Below are 23512 nucleotides of genomic sequence, written 5' to 3' on the forward strand. Positions count from 1 at the left end.
CTATGGGGACAGGCGTGACATTTCCCTGAATTAAAGGGTGCTTCTAGATCATTTCCTCTCAGCAGGAACTTTCCTATCACCATGAGATTATCTGCTGTTGGCATCTCTCACATCTCTAGAACATTCCAAGGAGTGAGCTAAGAGATACCCATGCCTCTCTCGTCACTAGCGTGGCGTGGAAATTTGCTCACTCTTGCCTCAGGTCAAACCCGTGAACCTTCTACATACCTAGAAGTAAAATACAAGAAAGATGTCATCTGTGGGCCTGGCCCCCATATAGTTCCATGAGTGGGGATAGCTTCCAAATCCAGGGCCTCTGTCCCACAGCTGAAGAGAGAAGCCAGGAGCAACCTGACAGCATACTGGTAGAGAGCAAGTCCCCCTCAGCAGGGCCTGGGGCTGCCCAGCTAGGTTTGTCTCTCACTCCGACTCCTCATCTGCAGAGCATGTGGGTTCTCATGGCCTTATCTGCCAGATGGCTCCCAGAGGGGATGATTTATTAGGTGCAGAAAGCTCGCTGATAAATTTTACTGCAAGTCCCCGGCAGAAGACTGGGGGTAGCAAGAGCCCGGCACAGGCAGCTCTAATGGAAAGTGCCGTCACCAAAGAGCAAAGCATTATTTATGACTGTCTGTAATGCCGTTCGGGGGAAATTCATCATCGCCTCCCTGTTCCGTGCATGTGGGGACAGCGGCACTCGGGGGGGGGGGGGGGGGGGGGGGGGGGGGAAGGGGAGAGCAGGTGGGGAACAGCGCGTCACTGGGAATCTGCCAGTAGAGAGCAAGGCCATATTTTCCCCGGGTGACCCAAGTCCCCTTGTCAAGCTCTGACCTACAAGTCCCCTCACTGCCCAGCTGCTCCCCCACAAACTCCTCCACCCCCACCCTCTGCCATTAAAACAGAAAAGGGAGACAAATGGAGGTTCCTTGTTCTCTCTCTCTCTCTCTCTCTCTCTCTCTCTCTCTCTCTCTTTCTCTCTCTGTGGATGCAGATTCTTAAACATCCACCCAAGTAAGAATGCCCCTGTGTGGATGTAGAGGGCCACATCAAATGACCATTCTGCTCCTCCACAGCTCAGGGCAAGAAAGGGACATTCGACTAAACTGCTGCTGAAAAGAACAGAGCTGTGGAGCAGGACAGTGACCCTACCTGTGTCACTGCAGTCAGAAGCCAGCAGCTCTAGAGGCTGGACCACCCAGCATGACTCATAGGTCTGCCCCTATAGCCCAGTGTATTGCACCCTCAGCTAGATAGAGGCATTTGGAGTGGGGGAACCTCTCCTAGCTGGTCCCTTCCTGCCATGGCAACCAGTGAGATCCCAAGCCTTGCCCTTTCTTTGCGTGTATAGGGAGAAGTTGCAGAGAGCCACCTGCCTTGCATTTGAACTGCTCACACATCGGTCTGCCTCTGTCGCCTGAATAAGTGCTCCTTGAAGCCATGCTCTGCTCTGCATCCCATTCCCTCACATGCCCACCCAGCAGCAAACAAACATTATAAACATGCAAACATGTAAACATGCAAACATGACACATCATAGCATTGATAAATGCTTGGTAATAGAATGACACCAGTAGACCTAGATATACCAGGATGATGTTCCCATGTGTTTCCAGGTGTCTGTCACCACGCTGGTATTCACAGCATGGCAAAGGCACTTGTCTCCACCCACGTGTCACTTACCATGGCATAAGAAAAGTGCACCACATTAAGAGTCAGGAGGGTTGGTCCCCGGTGGGCAGCAGTCACAAACATTCTTTGAGGGCGTAACATGGTCCCACTTAGACTCCACCATTCACACAATGATTCCACTTTGCTACTCTGTTTATGTCTGTACAGGTTGGTAGTCTAGAAAGGGCAGGGATAATTAAATCTGTTCCTTATGAGGGGGCACCTATGGGAACATCACAGGGAGAAGATCTGAGTTCTAGAACAATGGTTCTCTATGGGTGAGCTCTATTATTGTCCACACACTGAAAGTTGGAAAAACGTTTCTGTCAACTCATTCACGGGCTATGTGTCCTTGAGTTGAATCATCTCTCATGAGGAAATAAAGAAGTGGGCCTGCATGTTCCATCAAGTCCCTTCAGCCGCACCCAGTCCGGCTGCCCCCTGAGCAGCACTGTAAACTCTTTACCCACTGGATGGTCAGTCAGCCTGGGAACCACACAGGCCCATCCACGTGGCTCCTTCCAGGACTCACACTGCAAACTGAGCGTCTAAGCTAGTCCACATAGAGCTATGCACGTACAGGTTGGGTTGTTTCTTGTTTCTTCCTTTAGTAACAATGACAAAGGGGAGTCATTTGAAGTTCACGATTAATGAAGTTTAACAAACGTGTTCCTATAAAAGCAGATAAATAATAGGCCTGAAAATCAACCTGGGTTTCCTTCAAGTCCGTGGGAACAGCAGATTTTAAAGCCACTATCACTGTATTTAGTAAAAGCACTTCTCGGTTTTGGCTTGATGTTTGCAATGCTGATGCCTTTCGATTTGGATTCCAGCAAATCTCCCCCAAGAAAATATTTCTTAGAAATAGAACTGAGAAGTACTTCGGAGACAGACAACCTTGGGTTCAAAGCTTGCATTCCTATGTTGTGCTATTTAGACAAGTTACTTAGCATTTCTGGGCCCACATTTCCTTTTCTGGAAAGAGTGATCATTTGTTCATAGGACAGCTTTAAGAACAGTGCTAGACAGTGTTATGTGGGGCCTCAGGGAAGTGCCCAGCACAGAACAAATATATCACAGGTAGTGCTAATTTTTCAGGCTACAACTTACAGGAAGTCAAGTGTGCCACACATTGATCAAATTGTGCTATGGCGTTAATATTTTGTCTCTATTCACATTTGTGTGGGATCTAAATCCAGTGTTTAGCATTGGGAGATGGTGCTTACCACAAGGTATTTGGGATTGCATCAGGATAGACTACCTCCACTACACGTGGCTCTTGCAAGCATGGACTTGCTCTCTCGACATTCAGCCATGCAAGGTACAATGTTTGTCCCTGTCAGCCCTTCTGGTGTCCATCATGTCCAAGTACAACAATAAGACTCTTGACATACATGAAATATGGACAAAACATTCTGTCTTGATCACTAGGATAAAAGTTCTCTTCCTTCTCTATTCTTCTGAAAGTCAGACACATGACAATACAGTGTCCTTAAGTTGAACTTCATCAGGAAATGAAGAAGTAGGCTTGCATGCTCCACCAAGTCCCTTCAGCCTCACCCAGTCAAGCTGCCCCCTGAGCAGCACCAGTAAACATTTTACCCACTGGATAGTCAGTCAGCCTGAGGTGACCACACAGGCCCATCCACGTGGCTCCTTCAAGGACTCACACTGCAAACTGAGCGTCTAAGCTAGTCCGCATAGAGCCACATAATTCAGATGCATTTGAAACTCTGATCCACACAAGTGTGGTACATGCTCTTCTAAAGGCCAGTCCATTGGAGATGGAGATGATGACTTCATTTTCAGTTTCATGGAGTGCAAGTGTTTGTTATTTTTCTTAATGTTATGATAAACACCCGAACTTACAGAAAAGCAACTTACAGAAAGGAGGGTTTCTTTTGGCTCACAGTTTGAGGACACACCTGGATCACCATGGCGACAGGACCAGGGAGCAGCAGGTCATATTGAATCCACATTTAGGAAGCAGAGAGAGATGAAAACCCTCTGTCTTCTTTTTTATTCAGCCCAGGACCAGGGTGTCACCAGGGGATGGTGACACCGGTACCCAAAAGAAGTCTAACTTTTCTGGAAACACCCGCATAAATACAAGAGTCATGTTGCCATAGTGATTCTAAGTCTTGTCTAACTGACAATTGATATTATCCACATGAAAAAGTAGCTCACCTATGAGAAATGAACGTTGTGCCTTGTGCTAGCCATTCAAAAAAAGGACAAAAAGTAAATATTCTGTAGTTAAGTATCTGGTAATAGGTTCAAGGTCAGGTGTTAGGCACATTTCTAGAAGGAGCAAATAGTGTCTAGTAAGTATGTCCAGTTCTAGGATCCAAGGTCAGAGATCTGTAACATGAATGAAATCCAGAAATCTGGACCGCAAGCGAGCCAGACAGAGACTTGAATGTAAGCTCGTTGAGAACCATTGATGGTTATAAACCAATGGCTATCCTTCTAAATATAAATATGCACATGCATGCAGGTATCCGTGTGCACACACACATAGTACTGAGGATTAAGCCCATGCGTGCTAGGCAGGCCCTTTACTGTTTAGCTATCTACGTGGCCCTGTTTTATTATATCTTATCGCATATTTTCTGTCTCTCTGAAACCAATATTGATGGATTAAATCTCAGGAAGGTTGGGGAAACTGAGCACATCTTCGTGCGGCTATCAGGGTTCCAGCCCCAGCTTCATCTGCATCTGGGCATTCTCACAGTGCTGGTTTTTTTTTTTTTTTTTTTTTTTTGTTTTGTTTTGTTTTGTTTTGTTTTGTTTTGTTTTTTTTAAGCTCTCTGCTTTCAGTATTGTGGTTTTCATAAAAATGCTATTTGGTATTTAAGACAGTAGTAAAGTTGTAAGACCTCAAACAGAAAATAGCAAATAGAACTGATGTGGTGTTGTAGAACTGAGTGATTGGCAGGGGCAGCCTGGAATGTCTGGACGCTCTCTGCAGAGGTCTCGGCTCAAGTGAGGTACATAAGGTTCAATTAGTGATACCTGGCAGAGGCACAAGTCAGGGATGCAGTTAGAAAAATGTCACTTCCTTCCAGCTCCACTTCAAATCAAGAACCTGCCGAGGAGGAAGAGGTCTGAATTGATTTGCAAATGATATTCATGTCAAGTTTCCACTTAGGTTTGTGTGGAGAGCTTTTTCTCCTTCTCCCGCTTGCTCTGTACAGAAGCTAAAGATGTGTTCTAGAATCTGCATGTTCCTGGTCCAAAGAAAGAAAGAAACCATCTGAAATAAGACCAGAAAACCGTCAGGGAGGCTGGACTCGTGGTAACTACTGAATTTCAATGTAGATAAAGGTATCTTGAACTATTCCTTCTATCTTAAATGTTCCAACCTTCGTGTGTGTGTGTGTGTGTGTGTGTGTGCGTGTGTGTGAGTATATATGTGTGTGAGTGTATGTGAGTGTATGTGAGTCTGTGTATGGTGTACATGAGTGTGTACAAGTGTGTGTGTGTGCTAGTCTGCGATTGTATGTGTATGAGTGTGTGTGAGTGTATGAGTGTGTGAGTGTGTACAAGTGTGTGTGTGTGCTAGTCTGCAATTGTGTGTATGAGTGTGTGAGTGTATGGGTGTGTGTGAGTGTGTACAAGTGTGTATGTGTGTGAGTGTATGTGAGTGGGTGTGTAAGTGTGTGTACAAGTGTGTGAGTATGTTGTGTTTGTGTGTGTATGAGTGTGTGTGTGAGTGTGTGTGTGTGTGTGTGTGTGTGTGAGTGTGTGTGTGTGTGTCTTGAGAAGAGTCTTGCTATATATCCCAGGCTGACCACAAACTCACAGAATACTGGGATTACAGGCATATGCCACATGTCTAGCCCTCCATGTGTGTCTTTATTACAACCCTATCAAACTCTTAGGTTCAAATCAAGGCCCTCCTGCTTCCCAACAAAAGATCTGATTCCTCTCTCTGGTAGAATTACTCTTTCAAACCATTATAGACTTCATAAAAGCATCCTTCACTGTATCTCTTGTTGTCCTGTTGCCCAGATAGTTATGCGTCATCTCCCTGTTGCTGTAGGCTTCAAGCCTTAGCAAATAGGGTAGGGCTGTGTTCACCACTACAGGATTAGGGTAACGGGTCGCTTCACAAACAGTTCAACTGGTATCTCTTTGTTTTATAAAACTAAGACAATAAAGTAGAGAGTTGTTATGATTTGGATGGAGACACACGCACACAGTGTGTTTAAAGCTTGTGACACTATTGGGAGGTAGAAGAAACTGTAAGAGATGGAGTCTGGAGAGATGGCTTCCAGACCTACCTGTCTCTAAGCAGTATATTGGGACCCTGGCTCCTTATCTTCCTCCCGCCCCTCCCCTTCCCCTCTCCCTTTCAAGCTGCCACAGTTGAGAGTCTCTGCTTTGTTGAACCCTCTCTGCCATGAGGCCTTACTTGCCAGCTATAGATTGAAACCTCTAAAACTGGGAGTGGAGATAAATCGTCCCTGTTTTTCACAGCAACAAAACGACAATAATAATTAATCCTCACAAAACTCCTGAAGGGAGGTATTAATATACCGTCTTGTGTGAAGCATAAAGTGAGGTTACAAAGATGTTAAGGGAGTAGATTAAGAAGCAAAGCTTTCAAGCGGGGAAAAAAAATCCAGGATCTGAACTAAGATCTCTTGACTCCGCAAGTTGGTACCTCTCTACTATTCCAGGGTACTACTTTTTAAAGTAGGTGTGGCCTGTTGGGGCCAAAGAGCTCACATGTCAATACCTAGGTAGTCAAAGGGACTCAAAGGAATCCTGTCCCTGTTCCAAAAACTCACACAAGGGTTGGTGCCCTCCATGTCCACCACCGCCACCACCCCTGGAGCCAAGTTCTCTAAGGGACCCAGCCTCAGGGTGGCTGTGACTGATCCCAAAGCAGTCTCCTGTGCTCTAGGTTAAAGCTGAGCTACACACACAAGAAGGGGTCAGAGGGCGTCCTCATGGGCACAGCCATGTACAGAGGCAGAGAACAGAGGAATCTGTCCTGTGTGTGTTCTTGTTACGCAGTCCCTTGCTTAGGAAGATATGAGGACAAATGAGGCAATATACCTGGAGTGTTTTGAGAGCTTCCTAAGTGCAGCATAACCATCACAATGGAGTTGCTGATGCTGATAATATCAGCAGTGATGATGGGGCTACATCCAGGGCCATAACTTAAGGGAATGTTCAAAATGAGAAAGCGCCACCAAAGTCAATCCACTGAACTTTATTTAGAAGAGAAACTGCTAATAAAAATGTTATGGGAATGTGAACTCTTGGGAAATAATGATGATTTTCTCCTATTAGAAGGCTCATCAGACCCACTTCCAAAGCACAGCTCAGTTATTTGTGGGCTCTTTGCCACTGGGTGCAACAAGGTCTCTGTTTAAGAAGCAGCAGCGGCTGCTGCCATTCCATGCTCTGAAGCCCTAGGCTCTGAAGAGGTGAGGGATGGTAGCTTCCAGCCCTACTGAAAGACACTCCCATCTCCTGAGTGGGCTAACATGGGGGAAGGATTTTTCTGATTTTCTTCTTTCTTCTCCTCTTCTCCTCCCTCATCAGCAGCTGCTGTATAGCTTGAGTTTAGAGTCATTAATAATGGGGCAGAAACAGACTGGGACTATATTCTCAGAGGTCAACAGAGTTCTTTCCCAGAGACAAGTCTACTCAAGTACAGGACCCAATAGGGAATAAGTATGGAGTCCTCACTACAGCATGGTGCGTGGTCTGACCCTGGGCTGCTCACCTTCCCCAGGGAGGGGATGAAGACGTAGACTAGGAAGAAACTAGGAAAAGGCACAGTAACTGGGAATTATTCCAAACAGCATGGGGAGCTTAGCTGAGAGACAGTGGGGCTTCATCCTGGGCCCTGCAGCAATTGATTATTACCATCCACCTGCTCTTAAGTTGACAGTAGGGTCAAGGACAATACTGGAATGCCATCTCAACATCAGAATTTTGACAGGTTGAAAATGACCATATGCACTTCTCAAAAGACAAAAAACAAAACAAAACAAAAAAAAAACAAAAAAAAAACAAAACAAAACAAACAACAACTGTATCTGGAACCCGCTAATGTACTTTAATTCTGAATTCTTGGAAACATCATCCCTCGTCCTGCCCACCCCACCCCCAAATACTACCGTGAAGTTGTGCATTCCAAGGACAATGGAAGAATAGGTAGGCTATGGATGAAAACTCACCGTCCGTGTCTTTCCTAACGGATGAGATTTGCTACCATACCCTGTCTAACAAGGAGCGGACATGGTATAAATCTGGACTGCTCATGAATGGCTGGGGGCCACAGACACTGCAGTCAGTCACAGGATGAGCACGACAGTTTCCTGCAGCATTCTTGCACAAAAGCGGCTAAACCCTGACAGGTGACAGAAAGGTCTCCGTTCATACTCTGATGCCCAGAAGATGCCGTTTCATGTTGTCTGTAGAAAATGAGAGACTGTTTCCACTCTTCTGAATTCTGAGTTCCACAGTAGGCTCAGTGCAAGAGCATTTCCAGGTTTTACTGAGAGAGACAAGAGATGCCCATGTATCTGTATGCTTTTCCTAGTGGCAATTCAAAACAGCTTCTATCCAGGCTTCCATGTACCAGTCGGAACTTCGGTCTTCTCCTCTGCCAAATGGGTCAAAGTGTTACCAAGATCTTAGTCTTCCCTCTCCCTGTCCCCAACCCTTGCCTTGTGTCTGCACATGAGTGACCAGTATGTCATAGCACATACGTGTTTCTTCCAGAATAAAGTGACACACTCTCAAGGGGGAGACTGTGTAAGAACCACAGGGGCCAGCACCTAATTTATATTCAAAGACAGGATTTTCTACCATTTCTTAAAGCTTCTAGATGCAGCTTCCTGAGAGGCAATTTTCTATCCAGGTGACTGACAGCCCATTTGAATAAATTCTTAAGGGAAGAAGCAATAGTATCTGTGCAAGCTTATAATTTGGGGGGAAGTTAAGCATTCTACAGCTCCACCCAGGCAGGCCCAAGGTATGACTCACTCCCCACACTTTTCATTAAAAAAAAAAAAGTATGAAACAAAGTAGATCAAAAAAGAAATAGAGCAAATAAAATTAAGTTATGAGATAGTTATGCTTCATCTAGAGATAGCATTTGGTCAATAGGTCTCAAATGCTGCTACTCTACCTCCTACCCCTCCTAACACACACACACACACACACACAGAGAGAGAGAGAGAGAGAGAGAGAGAGAGAGAGAGAGAGAGAGAGAGATGCACACATGCACACACATGCATGTTCATATGCACAAACATACTGTGCGGTACTGTAAGTCTTAAGGGTCAGCTATGACACTACCCCTTCCCGTATGGTCTTTCAACCTTGGTGTAGAAGTGGTTGTGATAATTGGGGTTACCAGGTCAACAGGAGAGGGTGGGTTCCAATACTAAGCATGAGGAAGGCATCTGTTCTTCCATCCACAGTGACCTCCAAGCCTGCTAAGATCTGCCTACTAACCTAACAGTATAGACCATCCATCTAACTCCTGGAGGTGGGCAGAATAGATCACAGCATCAGAAAACACCAACTGCTGCCACGTGAGCTAACCATCATTAAATGGGAAGGCAGAGGCAGGACCATGCCCAAGTCACTAAAACCTCAGGATAACATTGGGTCCTCAATGTCCCCACTTGTCACAGTCTCCAAATTCCCACACAGGAACCCCCACCTCCCTACCCTCACCACCAGAACTCTCCAGACATAGATGCCTCCTATCCTACTCTAGCTTGGATTGAGTTTGCAAGAAATAGGTCTGATTTAGCCCTTTGTGGGAAGACAGGTTGTACTTTTAATCCATGATCAGGGGCCTCTAGCCACCTGCAAGACCTGGCTGCCATACACAGACCCCTCCCCTCAACCCTGCTATAACCCTGTCCTCCCTACCTCATGTCTGGGTAAAGTTCTCTGCTCAGCATGCATGTAACTCAGAGCCGTATGACACTGGAACACTAAGTGAAGAGCAATTAACTTTTGCTTCTGAAAACCCACTTTAGCTTCCCATAACTCTTTGGGGGCCGTTTCAGCTAAGCCAAACCTCCCGCACATTTTCCCTCAGCAATAAATTACCTTCCTGGCTTTAATTAGCTGCTGGAGCGCAAAGCAGGGCTGGGTGCTGACGGGGCAGCTTTCCCCACAGGTCCCATTCTGTCATGCTCCAAGTGAATGCCAGCTACAGGAGCTGCCATGCCTGCATGGGAATACTGCTGGACCCTCACCTGCCCACAGGTGTGAGGGGACCCCCTAAAGCCTGGGTCTAGTAGAGGCTAACTTCTAATGGCAATGAAATTTATTGGGAGGGTCTTGGGTTCCCATTGAAGAGCTCTTGGCGTTTGTCTATCATGTGTACGCTAGCCCCAGGTATATTCTGTCTTCGCTTCCTTTATTCTTCTCTGAGAGAAGTTACTGGCAGAACTTAACATACAAGCTTCCCAGGAAACTATGCTATATAGTTGTGAGCTAAGCCTGAATCAAAATGGGTAAATCTCTTAAGGATGAGATTTTAATCCAATCTGCGGGCCAAAACGGTAGTAGCCAGGAAAGACGTGAAGAGGTGTTCAGAATCCTCAACGTCACTTCTAAACCCCAGTTTAAAACTGGAGGTGCACCAACCCTACCTCTAACTAGGGTGTGACTCTCTTCTCATAGCCCTCCTCCTACCTGTGAGAAAGTGAGCCTGTCTCCCACGGCAGCTCTCTGAACTACTGTGCACATGTGTGCTGCGGCGGCGTGCGGAGTGTAGAAGAGAGTAGAAAAGTCAACTCAAAGCTAGACCTCAGAGCATCCTTCCGGCTTGATGGAGTCTGAACCCACCCCTGAGGGAGACAGCTTCCACAGGGATCAGGGTTCCTTCTGGGCAGTCACCCATGTAATTCATCCTGTCCATTAGGAAAGAGGGCTCACTTTTCCCCAGGGAGGCTATGGAAAGGACTATAACCTGGCTCCCCTCTGTGAGGATCATTTGTGCAAATGGCATCTTCTTAGAGCCTCAGCTTACACCTCTATCAGTAATACCTAACCCCATCCCCAAAGTCCAACTGCAGTCCGCTTTCCCCCTCCTTTCTTTGGTTGAGATTTCTAAAAAAAAAAAAAAAAAATTCCTTTCTTTGGTTGAGATTTCTAAAAAAAAAAAAAAAAAAAATTCCTTTCTTTGGTTGAGATTTCTAAAAAAAAAAAAAAAAAAAAGTAAGTCCTACAGCCAGGCTTTGCTTGTAGCTCTTAGGTCAGTGACAGGCCTGTGGGGCCGCACAGCCTTCTCTCTGATTAAGGCTATGAGAGCATCACATAGGGCACTGAGCCCGAGCAAATCTCCTCCGTGATTTCCCCTGCGCCTCTCCAATTAACAGGCAGCCTGTCAGCTCAGGCTGGGCGGCAGCGCGGGCAGGCGGAGGCCAGCAGGCAGGTACCCGCTGTCACAGCCGCCAGACAGCAGAGATCCCCATCCCACCCTGCCTGCCGGCGCCGCCCCCGCTGTCTGAGTCTTCTTCCCCAGCCTGTCACACACCCGACGCGGTGAGAAGTGAGCAATTCCCTCAGCTGATACTTCTCCCGGAAGCCCTGGGGGTGGCCTGGTGCCAAAGGGGGACTAAGAGTCTACCTTCAGTCCATCTCCCTTCACCAAGGGATCTCCCAAAGTGATCTGTAGTAGAGGAACCAACCCAGAGACCCACAGGACCTCTCAAAGTAAGGCCCTGATTTGATACAAGGACAAGAAGTCTAGTCATCAAAATTACCAGGGCCTGAGTTCAGAGGACTAAGCTCTCAGGAAGGCCCAACTCACTGTGGCATCGCTGATTCTTTTGCTTCTATCTACTTAGGGATCCGAGTGACAAATCCTTTCCCTGAGGCTTCTCTTCAACAGGATCCCACCTAAATAAATAAATAAATAAATAAATAAATAAATAAATAAATAACACAGAGTTCTCCTGCTTTTCTGAAATGATTTCAAGACCTCTCACAGCTGGAGAAAAACCACTTTTTCTTTGGAAAGACCACCTGCCATGTTTTTTCCAAACCTCGTGTTGCTTTCTCCACAGACAATTATGGGGAGCTGCCTTTCAGAGTGGGTTGGCATGGTGACCCTGCCCCTGAGCTGAAGAACAATACTCACAGGAGCCACTGTTGTCCTGGAACCTTTAGAAAATGCCTCTTGATCCATGTCTCACATCTGTCTAGAAAGAAACCCACTCTCCCGTGCACATATGTGCATATCTGACCATATGAATGGGGGCAGAGCATGTGTGTCCATCCTAAAAATGGAGAAATCACTTAGGATGTGTCCGTGTAAGGAGAGGAGAGACTGTGGACCACACAGGCATGAGATGCAGGAATGAGGAATGGAGGCTGGGCTCAATAACTCTCAAAATGAAGGAACCACTCTTACTGGTCTTTCTACTCCTGATGTTGACCAGAGCAGACAATCAGTTAAACATCTGCTAAATGCAACAGAACCTTCTAGACTCTTCTACAACAGATGAGATGTGTTCCTGATACCCTAAGTTAGTCAGCAGATCAGCTATCATCACCTCTATAGGTTGGATCATAAGGAAATAAAGAAGCAAAGAAAAAACTGGAGACGCCAAGACAGGCAAACACTGCAGGAGCACACTGGAACCAAGCAAACAACATGGCCTCTCACTACCAGGCACTCTGGCATCTACAACAATGTTCTAGAATCTCTGGTGAACCATCGCGCTTCAAACTTTGTAAAACTGGTGCTGGAAGGGTGAAAGGAAGAAAGGGAGGTGGTATGTCCCAGGTTGGTGACTCTGAGACAGATCTTTCAACCAAGTAAATGTCCCTCTGCCCAAAGCACCACCACCCTCCCTCTAAAGAATGCAAAGTCATGGACATGCTGATAGACAGACTATTATCTTATTCATGCAAGGAAGAATCTATAGCAAAATCATTAATTCTGATCCAATTTTTGCTTACACTGTGAAATATAACCATTTGCCATCCCTTAATAGAGCCGTTGAGCCTCTCAGGAAATGCTCAGAGGGGTGGGAACCCTGTATTTGAATTCCACACATGCCTTTTACCTCTGGGTTCAAAACTCAGTCAGTACTTTAAAGGTGTTGATGCCAACATTCAAGCCACAGGGGTCTTCATTCTTCATAGTAGGCCTAAGCAAAGGCCTGGTTAGTAAATTTGCTAACTTCTCTTCGAAGATTTGTGCGTGTGTGTGTGTGTGTGTGTGTGTGTGTGTGTGTGTGTATGCATAACATTTGTGGAGGCCTAGGTCATTGTATGGATGGAGTTAAGAGAAGAACAAAATGGCCCAGGCTAAGTTGAAGAGAATAATCAACCTTGTTCCTCTCAAATGCCCAAGGCCTGGATGAAGGCCAGCTGCCTAGGAGTGCAACCTATGTCTTCACTTTAGTCTTAAAGTCAAAGCACTGTGAACACAGGACTTAAAGAGCAAGCTCGTCCTCCACCACAGGCTCCAGGCCAGCAGTTCTGGCTCCAGAGAGAGCTTGAGTCGGAAGCTATAGTTCAAAAGTTCTTAAGGGATTCTAACACTTTGACAACGGAAGTCCAATTAAATGATTTTTTTTATATGTTGTCCTAGTCATGGCATTTTGTCACAGCAATAGAAGAGAAATTAAGATAGAAGTTGGTGCCAGGGAGTGGGCTGTTGCTATGACAGTAGACCTGACCATGTGGATTTTTTTTTTTTTTTTTTTTTTTGAGGAATGTGGAAGACTGTGGGACTCTGGACTAGGAAGGTGGATAAAGGCTGTATGCAGGGCTTAGTGGTTCTCATCATAGGAGCTTGGATGGCAGTAGTGCTGGGACCAATGTGGACCCTGGATGCCCAGCTCAAGGTTTCAGAGGGAAGCAACATCAGCAACTGGACTAGAGAACAGTCTTGTGATATTTTAGTAAAGAATTTGGCTCTGCCCTCATCCTAAGTCTTTGCTAGAGTCTAAACTGAAAATCAATTGACCAATCTCATTGGTGAAGGAGATTTTAAGACAGCCTAATCTTGAATCTGTTGTGTGGTTATTAGTGATTAATATTTTTTTTAATTCTTCTCACATACATTACATCCCAACTGCAGTTTCTTCGCCTTCTATTCCTCCAAACCCCCACCACTACTTCCCACGCTGCCCCAGATCCACTCTTCCTCCATTTCCCTTCAGAAGAGAACAAGCCTTTGAGGGTTGTCAATGGAACATGACATATAAAGTTACAATAAGGCTAAGCACAAATCGTCATATCAATGCTAGACAAGGCAACCCAGTAAGAGGAAAAGGGCCCTAAAAGCAAGCAAAAGAGTCAGAGACACCCATTACTTCCACTGCTAGCAGTCTCACAAGAACACAGCCATAAAACATAAGCAGAGAACCTAGTTCAGAACCATGCAGGCTCCTCAATGGTCACTTCTGTCTCTGTGAGCACTTGTGAACAACACTGCTTAGTTGATTCTGTGGGCCATGTTCTCATGGTGTCCTCGACCTCTCTGGCTCCTACAATCCTTCTTTCCCCTCTTCGGCGGGGTACCTAGCACTACACCTAATAACTATTTGGCTGTGGGTCTTTGCATCTGCTCCCATCAGTTGCTGGATGAAGCCTCTGTGATGATGGTTGGGCTAGACACCAATCTAGGTATTGACATGAAAGCAGACATATTGATCAATGGAGTTGAATTAAAGACCCAGACATAAATCCACACACCCATGGACACCTGATTTTTTTGTTTTGTTTTGTTTTATAAAGAAGCTAGAGGGCTGGGGAGATGGCTCAGCTGTTAAAGGCTAGGCTCACAACCAAAAATATAAGAAACCAAAAATATACAACAGAAAAAAGAAAGCAACCTCAACAAATGGTGCTGGTTTAGCAGGATGTCTATATGTAGAAGAATGCAAATAGATCTGCGTCTATCATCCTGCACAAAACTCAAGTCCAAGTGAATCAAAGACTTTGACATAAAACCAAAGCTCTGAACTTGATAGAAGAGAAGGTGGGGAGTAGCCTTGAATGCATTGGCAGGGGGGATAATTTCCTGAATAGAACACTGGTAGCCCAGGCACTAGGATCAACAATGAAGGAATAGCGAATCACACTCAGGCATGTCTCCAACGAAAAAAAGCAAGTGTGGCAAAAAGAAAGAATGTACAGTTTGACAAGAAAAGGAGCACCAGGAAATTTAGCATCAGAGGCATGGCTTGTCCTGAAAGAGATAAGGAGATTAAAAGGTCCTGATCCACGTGGAGGGGGCAGTGCCCTCTGGGCAAGACCGCACCAGCCAAGCTTCTAACTTGTGAAAGGGAAAATCCTAAAAAGTCTTGCTCCTAAAAATCAAGGAATGAAAGCTGCTGCAAATGTGACTCAAGGCCACCAGGTTCCACCCCTAACAGGCAGCCAAGCTTAGTAGTGTTGTTCATGTGGTTCTGGCCCTAATGCCCTGCAAGATACATAGGTAAAGGGGTTATGGAGTATCCCTGTTATCGACAGCCTCTGAAGCCAGGCCTAAGACAGAGAGGAGTTCCCACACATGGTTCCTGAGAGGCAATCTTGTGAATCTATAAAGGTGAAGCCTGAATTACATTGAAAACCCTAAGATGTTGGAGATTCCACAACCATGGGCTATCTGCCAAGGAGAGCTGCATAGAAGAAGAAATGAGCCAGAGAGAGAGAGAGAGAGAGAGAGAGAGAGAGAGAGAGAGAGAGAGAGAGAGAATGCTTCAGAATACAAAGCTGGAAGGCAGGACCCATCTAAGCCCTCTGACATCAGACAGAGAGCTACAGGATTTGAATTTCCCTGTGAGGTTTGAATCTTGCTTAGGTCCAGTACTTCCCTGTTATGCCCATGTCCCTCCCTTTTGAAATGGTGATGTATATTGTGCCATTGCATGTTGAAAGTACGTGGTTTACTTTTTGTTTTACAGGCAGTTATAATTAAGAGACTGCCTTGCATCTTAGAAGAGACTTTGGACTTTTAAGCTGTGCTAAGACTATGAAAGTCCTTGGGGACATTTAAAGTTGAATTCAATATATGTTGCGCTATATGGCCACAGCCAGTAGGGGCCAGGAAGCAGAATGCAGTGGTTTGGATGAGAATGGCTCCCATAGGCTCATGTGTTTGAACACTTGGTCTCCAGTTGGTGGAACTCTTTGGGAAGGATTAGGAGGTATTTAGCTTTGTTAGAGGCAGTATGCCGCTGGGGTTAGGCTTTGAGATTTCAAAAGACTCATGCCATGCCAAATATTCCCTCTCTATGTTTCCTGCTCTTGGTTCAAGAAATCAGCTCCCAGCTGTTCCTGTCACTATGCTTTTGCTCCTCCATCATAGACTCTAACCCTATGAAACTGTAGGCCCCACCAAATATTTTCTTTTATATGTTGCCTTCATCATAGTGTTTTGTCACAGCAACAGAGAAGAAACTAAGACACATCCCAGAGCTGTTCAGAATGTCTTGGTTATGATTTGACTTCCATCCCTGTCTCTTGTTCTAGGATTTAGGCTGACCTATAGACAGACATAGGCTACACAGTACACTGGGTGATCAATGAAAGTATACTGAACAATATTAATGACATAGATTGGATAAGATGAGCTCAGGCAGATAGAAAGTATTTTAGAAAAAAAAAAAACCACATTACCACCCAAGGAAATTTTTCCTTACCCCCAAGATCTCCCTACTTTCAGAAGCAGAGAAAATTCCACAGAATACACAGTATTCTATAGAACAGACAAAGTCACCAGACTATCTCACACACAGTCTATAACATATAGCTTAGTCTGTAGCAAATAGAATAATCTACAGCATACAAGGCATAGCATGTACCATAGTAAACAATGCTGTTGAAAGCATGAAGCACATGCTACATAGAGCCCAGTATATAGCATGTATAGCCATAGTATGTACTACAGTAAGAACAGAGGCATGTAGTATATATGGTATATGTAGCACATCGTGTAGAACATAACACATATAACACAATGCATAGCATACATATAACATGTTTATAGAGCAACTTCGGAAACTATGGGTCATGACTCTACATGGGAGTCTCACAAATGAACGTAGAGGTCATGCAAATTTTAGCCACAGTAAAAGATTTCTGAATGCACAGTGACCAGAGGTTAATTTAAATCAAGCATGTAATGAAATCTGGAGTGCTCACCCATGCTTCATCATGGGCTTCACTACAGCCTCAGTTTAGAATGAATTCTGGCTTCTTATGATTTCTCTCACTGCGCCATCAATGTTGGAGTTATTTTGTAGCATTCTTAGGATGACGTAGGGGAAGATAAAACTGCAGTCAGGCGAATGGGGAGGCTGAGGCAGTCACAGAGGCTGTGACTGTCTTTGTCCAGAGAGAGACAAGAAACACACCAAAACACCACATCTGAGAAGGCAGAACTTCTATCTGAAGCCACAAGTCCCACCCTGCCCCATGTGGACAAGGCCTGCATCTCAATGTCATCTAGCGTTCTCTCCCAACTACACAGGCAATTTATTTTATTTATTTGTTTATTTATTTATTTATAAGTATTTTTCATACAATATATCTGATCACACTTTTCCCTTCCTTAACTCCTCCCAGATTCTTCCCACCTCCCCACCCACACAATTCTATACCCTTTCTCTTTTTCGCTCTTTAAAAGAAAAACAGAAGAAACATACACAAAACAAAAACAAACAAAAAAACCCAGAAACCAAAATATACAAGCAAACTACTACTAAGACCAATGAAGAAGAAGAGGAGGAGGAGATGGAGGAGGAGGAGATGGAGGAGGAGGCCTCATGCCTTTTCCCTACTCCAGGTTAGCATATCTATTGCTGTTGTCCTCTTCAAGTCATATTTAGGCAACTGAGGTGTGGAAAACCAACGGTCTGTCTGATTCTTGTAGTGACAGAATAAAAATCCTTAATAGTCTCTCACTCCCATCAGTGTGGAGTCTAACATCTAGAATGAGGTGAAGTCCCTAGATGCTTGGGTGGGAATGAGGGTTTTAACTGGGTGTCTTAGTCAAGGTTTCTATTCCTGCACAAAACATCATGACCAAGAAGCAAGTTGGGGAAAAAAGGGAGCAAAGGAAGTCAGGACAGGAACTCATACAGGGCATGAAGCAGAAGCTGATGCAGAGGCCATGGAAGGCTGCTGCTACTGGATTGCTTCCCCTGGCTTGCTCAGATTTATTTTTTATAGAACCTAAGACCACCAGCCCAGGGATAGCATCACTCACAATAGGCTTGGCCCTCCCACCCTTGATCACTAGTTGAGAAAATGCCTTAGAGCTGGATCTCACAGAGGCATTTCCTCAAGGGAGGCTCGTTTCTCTGTGATGACTCCAGCTTATGTCAAGTTGACACACAAAACCAGCCAGTACACCGTGGAACACATGGATTTTGAGGAGATCCCGTATAGCACACAAGGTACCATTTAGAATGCACGCAGATTAAACAACAACAACAACAAATTATGTGTCTCTCTCATTTCCTATTCAAAGTTTCAGAAGAAGCCTAATGGGAGTTGGTAAAGAGGAAGTGAGAAAAAAATCTTTTATAGAAATCACTTTTAGGAACAAATCAACAAAGTGACAACTAATTACATTCTGATATACCCAAATCAGTGCCTCATCCAGTCATCATCAGAGAGTTCTTGTAGTAGGTGGGAGCTAACACAGAGACCCACAACTGGACAATGGGCAGAGTGGGAGACATTCTGGACCACTCAGTCCCAAATGAGATGTCTCCATCAAATCCCTCTCCTCAGGATGCAAGGATTTAGGCAGAAAAATGAAGTAGATAGATTCTTCGAGCCAGAGGTAATGGATGACCTCAAGCAAACAGTGTCTTGCAGACATATCTAGACTGATGGGCATCTGAACTCACAGAGACTGTTGGTGAGTCACCCATAGTCTCTTTAAGTAACATACCACTGATGTTCTCATAAGTAACCCCAATAGACTCCTCAGTTCCCCAAGATGGACTTCCACTGAGACTTTTCTCTGCTCTACTGGCACCCTATCTGGGATAAACAGGTGGTTTTATGCGTCCTTCCAAAAGGGTTTCTCAATAACCAGACAGTGGGCAAAAGGTTTAACAAGTATTTATTGGGTCTCTGAATCTACTCTACATGAGACACCTCCACAAGGAAATAATGCCCCTAGCCCCTAAGTCAGCAAAGGGTTTAGATGGACTGAAATCTCTCCTTCCATAAAGCAATAGAATCACCCTGAGCATCATGGGGAGTCGAATCACAATAATAATTGAATAAACTGTCAGGAACAATTTCCACAGCATTTACTGGACACCTGAGAAAATCCTGTTGAGATTGTGTAAATGAAGACAACCTTTTCTTTGAGAGCAATGTGGCAGTATTGATCAAAATTCTAAGTGCACAAATTCTGTGTGCCACAAGTTTCATTTACATAAATGTATCCAACTATCTGAGGATGCTCGGTAGAGCACTGTTTATAGGAGAAGAAGCTGAAACCCACCCAAGTGTCAGTCGACAGAGAACAAGTTAAATCAACTGCTTCATCCTGAAATTAAAATATCAGCACTGTCACGTGTTAAGAAGAATGAGCTAGGACTGTAGGTTCTTACATGAATACAGGACCATAAATGATTCCTCAATGAAAACAGAGATGCAATAGCATGGTATAGGCTGAGGCTGTTCTTACTTACAAGCCTTTTGCATTTAACACACATAGCATATCCACAAGTCTAGGAGGCACATATAGTAACAATAGCTGCTGCTTATGGGGAAGCACAGAACAGAAATGGGGGGGAGAGGTTAAAATATCTGGGTACCTCTTACAGACCGTGTTAAGTGTAGAGATTTTGTGGTATTAATGCAGGCCATTGTGTTCATTGTCTCTTTATCACTGTGACAAATACTGAGATAAAGTACTTAAAAGGAAAATGATGCATTTTTGCCTCGTAGGTTTGAAAGTTTTAAGTCTATGATTGGCTGGACCTGGGTCAAGAAGGGGCATCACAGCAAAGACGATACGATGAAGAGGAGACACTCACCTCAGGGCAGAGTGAAGAAGGGAGAGACAGAAAGGGGCTAGGAGAAGACATGGATCCCATGACCATACTCACCATAATCCACTTTCTCTATCCCAGGCCCACCTCTTAGTGTTTCTACCACTTTCCAATAATCCCATCAAATTATTAACCTGTCCACAAATTAATGGGCTGATTAGTTCAAACCCTTTGTGATATGGACACTTATGGATGAAGGCTCGCCAGTTTTTTGTGAAGACTCAGGCTTCATGCATGTCAGGACTTTGCTACCAGAGCTGAGGCCCCTGAAAGTAGGAAGGTCACAGTGGACTGTGGCACTCCAATCCAAACCTGCTTCCTGAACCTGGTACATATTGCAGCTTCTCTTAGAGCCTAGATTTCCTCATCAGTAAAGTGCCTGTTGTCCCAGCACCCACCTCTGGGAGAGCATGTCAGAGCAGGGTGGAGAATCTCTTCTTGAAATCATCTTGAAGATGGAAAATGGCAAAGGAAACCGAAGCCACGTGGGGTTGACCCTGAGGGAGACATGGATCATCAGATGAGGACACTCCCACTCAAGCCTAACATGGTCTCCCACCCCCAACCCCACCCCTGCCCTCACTGTGTTAACCTTGCAAAGTGTTAGAAACTTCTAAGTTCCCCCCAAACTCTCCAAAGAACACCACTGGCCTCCTGAGGCTGGAGGGATAGGGTTCCACGGCCAGGGAAAATGTCCTGTCAAGTGTCCCCTAACAATAAGCCTTCTGTGTCCGTTTCTAAGTCCCCAAGTAAATATTGGTTCATTGGTCTGCTGATGAAAATCACTAATGGCTGCCTAGAGAGTCAGGCCGCTGAAACAGCAGCATGCCTCTCAATGAGCCTCCTGTGGTCCTAAACTTAGCCCTTCCCTCAAGCCCTCTCTCCCTTCTCCCTCACTTTCCTACATCTCCCCACATCTAACCCTCCCTACTCTTTAGAAATTCACTCCCTCAAGAATACTCCTGGGCTGGGGGGAAATAACCGTTAACTTAATAGGCAGCTGTAATTACACAAAGCGTGGTGCTCATAATAAAAACATGGAGTATTAGCAAAGAAAACTGACTCTGGATTCTAACTCCACTACTTACTTACTTACTAGATGAGTTATCCCGGGTCAGAGAGCCTCAGCATCACGGTTAAGTTCTCTATCGATGCAATAAAACACCATGACCGAAGCAACGTGAGGAGGAAAGGGTTTATTCTGCTTATAATTCCCTAGTTTATTCCTCTTACAATGCCCTAGCGCTGTTCATCACTGAAGAAAGTCAGGACAGTAACTCAAATAGAGCAGCAAGCTGGAGGAAGGAGCTGATGCCAGAGGCCATGGAGGAGTGCTGCTGACTGACTTGCGCCTCAGAGCTTGGTCAGCCTGCTTTCTAGGACTACCAACCCAGTGATGTACAACCCACAATGGATGGGCTGGGCCCTCCCCTACCGATCACTAATGAAGCAAATGCCTTACAGCTGGATCTTATGGAGACATTTTTTTTCCCATTGCAATTCTCTCTTCTCAAATGAAAGGAAGTGAAGCTCTCCTGGGTGCTAAGCCATTTCCCCAAAGTCTTTCAACTGGTTCAGGATACTATTGAAGTTTTCTGACACTGAGAGCATCAATGTTCTCCCAGCATGTGGGAATGGGGGGGAGGGGATGCAGGGAATATTGTGTGTCCAAAGGTCTCTATTGTCTGACTCCAAGGCACACAAAGTCACGTGTGTAGTTCTTTGCCAGATTTGTCATCACTGTTATCACACACTGGTATCACCAAAAGGAAGGTCATGGGCTTCAAGTACGACCACAGACATGTCTGGAACTAGGGAGCAAGGCCAAACCAAAGATGAAATGCAATAAGATAAGACATATTGGGCCAGAGGGGTTCAGGAGTCGGCTGACTCTACCTCTAAGGCTAAGGCTGCCTTCAGCCCCCTTGAAAGTCCCTCAATCTTCCTGGCTTCTCAGCTGGTGCTTCAAGCAACCTGTAATACTTGTTGAGCATTCATTCAGGGGGTGAGGCACTGAGAGCAAGAAACATGAGATCTGTGTGTTCTACTTACCCTTGTGTGTCTTGTTACCTGTCCTCATGACTTCAATTTCTCTGAGAAAAAAAGAAAGGGAAAGAAACCGTATGACCCTCCTTTGTTGGAAGAGAAGATGCCAATGCATAGAGGTGGGAGACATGTTCACTACACGCAGATAACTCTTGTCATTTTTATAATACCTTAAGTATTTCTCAAGAGAGAAACCATGTCTTCTACTAACTCCATAACCAACCCCCGGTCCTGGAAACAATGTTGTACACATGGTAGATACTTTAACATTATTACTTGACTTGAACATGTTTGATAAAAAGAAGATACCAGGTATGATGGCTTACAACTTTAATCCAAAACACAAGAGTCGCTGCAAGTTCAAGGCCTGCCTCAGTTATGTAGTGAGATCCAGACCAGCCTGAACTGAACTATAGACTTAGACCTTGGGGAGAGAAAAAGAGAGGGGGGAGGGAGAGAGGGAGGGAGGGAAGGAGGGAGGGAGGGAGGGAGAAAAAGAGAGAGAGAAGGAAGAGAGGGGAGCCCTTTTGCACATTATTTTGTATGAGTATAAAACAGCACAGCTCTGTAGAAAACTATATGGAGGTCACTCTAAGAATTAAGAACAGAACTACCATATGACCTGGCAGTTGTCCTGCTAAGCACATATCCAACGGAAGGGAGATCAATGTGTCAAAGGAACACCTGCGTTTCTGTTCACTGTGGTGCTGTTCACAACAATCAAGAAATGGGAACAACCAACTCGTACGTCAAGAGGTGAATGATAAAGAAAACGCGATACATATATACAATAGAATATTACTCGGCCATAAAAAAGAAAAAAACCTGTCACTTGAAATGACCTAGATGGAACTAGAGAGCATTATTTCAGTAAAACAAGCAGAGTGCCTTATGGTCTCACTTAGACACGGAATCTAAAGGATTCGCCTCACGGAAGTTAAAGACAGTGGACGGGGAATGCTCAATCAATGGGAAATTACAAAGGAGCCAGAGGCCCAAAGATGCTAGCGCACAGTGTGTCACTTTTCTAAGTTTTTATGGGGGGCGTTGTTTTCTTTTAGGTTGTGGGGGGGTGGTGTGCTTTGTTTTTAGGAACAGGGTCTCATGTTGCCAAGGTTGGCCTTGACCTGATCTTCCTACCTCCCAAGTGTGGAGATTACAAGTGTAGACTGCCATGCCAGGCTTCCAAGTGGGCTGCTATAGACGACAGTAGTGCACTGTACATTTCAAACAGCTAACAGAAAATATTTTACAGGTTTTGGCATAAAGAAATAATGAGCACATTTGGTTTGATTTTTCAATCAGACCATTACAACACACATATACTATATGTGTGTGTTAGCAATCCTGTTACCTTATTAAAATATTTTTGTTTCATGTGCTAGTTAATTTTTTTTAAAAAAAAAGAATAAATTAATAAGAACAGCAGCATCTGCTTCTACAGCAGCCTGACAGTACTAACAGACAACACACACAGCAGAGAAGAGCTAGTACTGTGAGCATCCAGCCGTGTAGTCAGAAGTCTGCTGAAGTTCACATGCCACAGCACGGGCCACCATCTTGATGTCTTTAATAACTATTAGCGAGGGGGCAAGATGTTCAGATGGCACATGTGGTCTTAGCCATATCTGCAAAGAGCCACTGACAATGTATTTCCACAATGCATTAACTTCCAGAAGTTATCTGGTGGCAGATATGCAAAGGTCGGCATATAAAGATTTTTAAAAATCTGGTCAAGACCAAAGCTCCTTGTCCAGCCGCTG

General features: G+C 44.9%; 1 long non-coding RNA gene across 1 annotated transcript; it reads right to left on the minus strand.

The window, feature by feature from the left end:
* Positions 1–7789: 7789 nt before the first annotated feature.
* Positions 7790–21828, minus strand: LOC143434599 (uncharacterized). Its single transcript, XR_013104213.1, has 4 exons — positions 21756–21828; positions 20102–20200; positions 11474–11562; positions 7790–8296 (listed from the first exon to the last, which is right to left on the minus strand). It is a non-coding gene; the product is annotated as an uncharacterized LOC143434599 (long non-coding RNA).
* Between the last annotated feature and the right edge of the window lie 1684 nt (positions 21829–23512).

The sequence above is a fragment of the Arvicanthis niloticus genome, chromosome 16 (genome assembly GCF_011762505.2).
Source record: "Arvicanthis niloticus isolate mArvNil1 chromosome 16, mArvNil1.pat.X, whole genome shotgun sequence".
Classification (NCBI taxonomy): Eukaryota; Metazoa; Chordata; class Mammalia; order Rodentia; family Muridae; genus Arvicanthis; species Arvicanthis niloticus.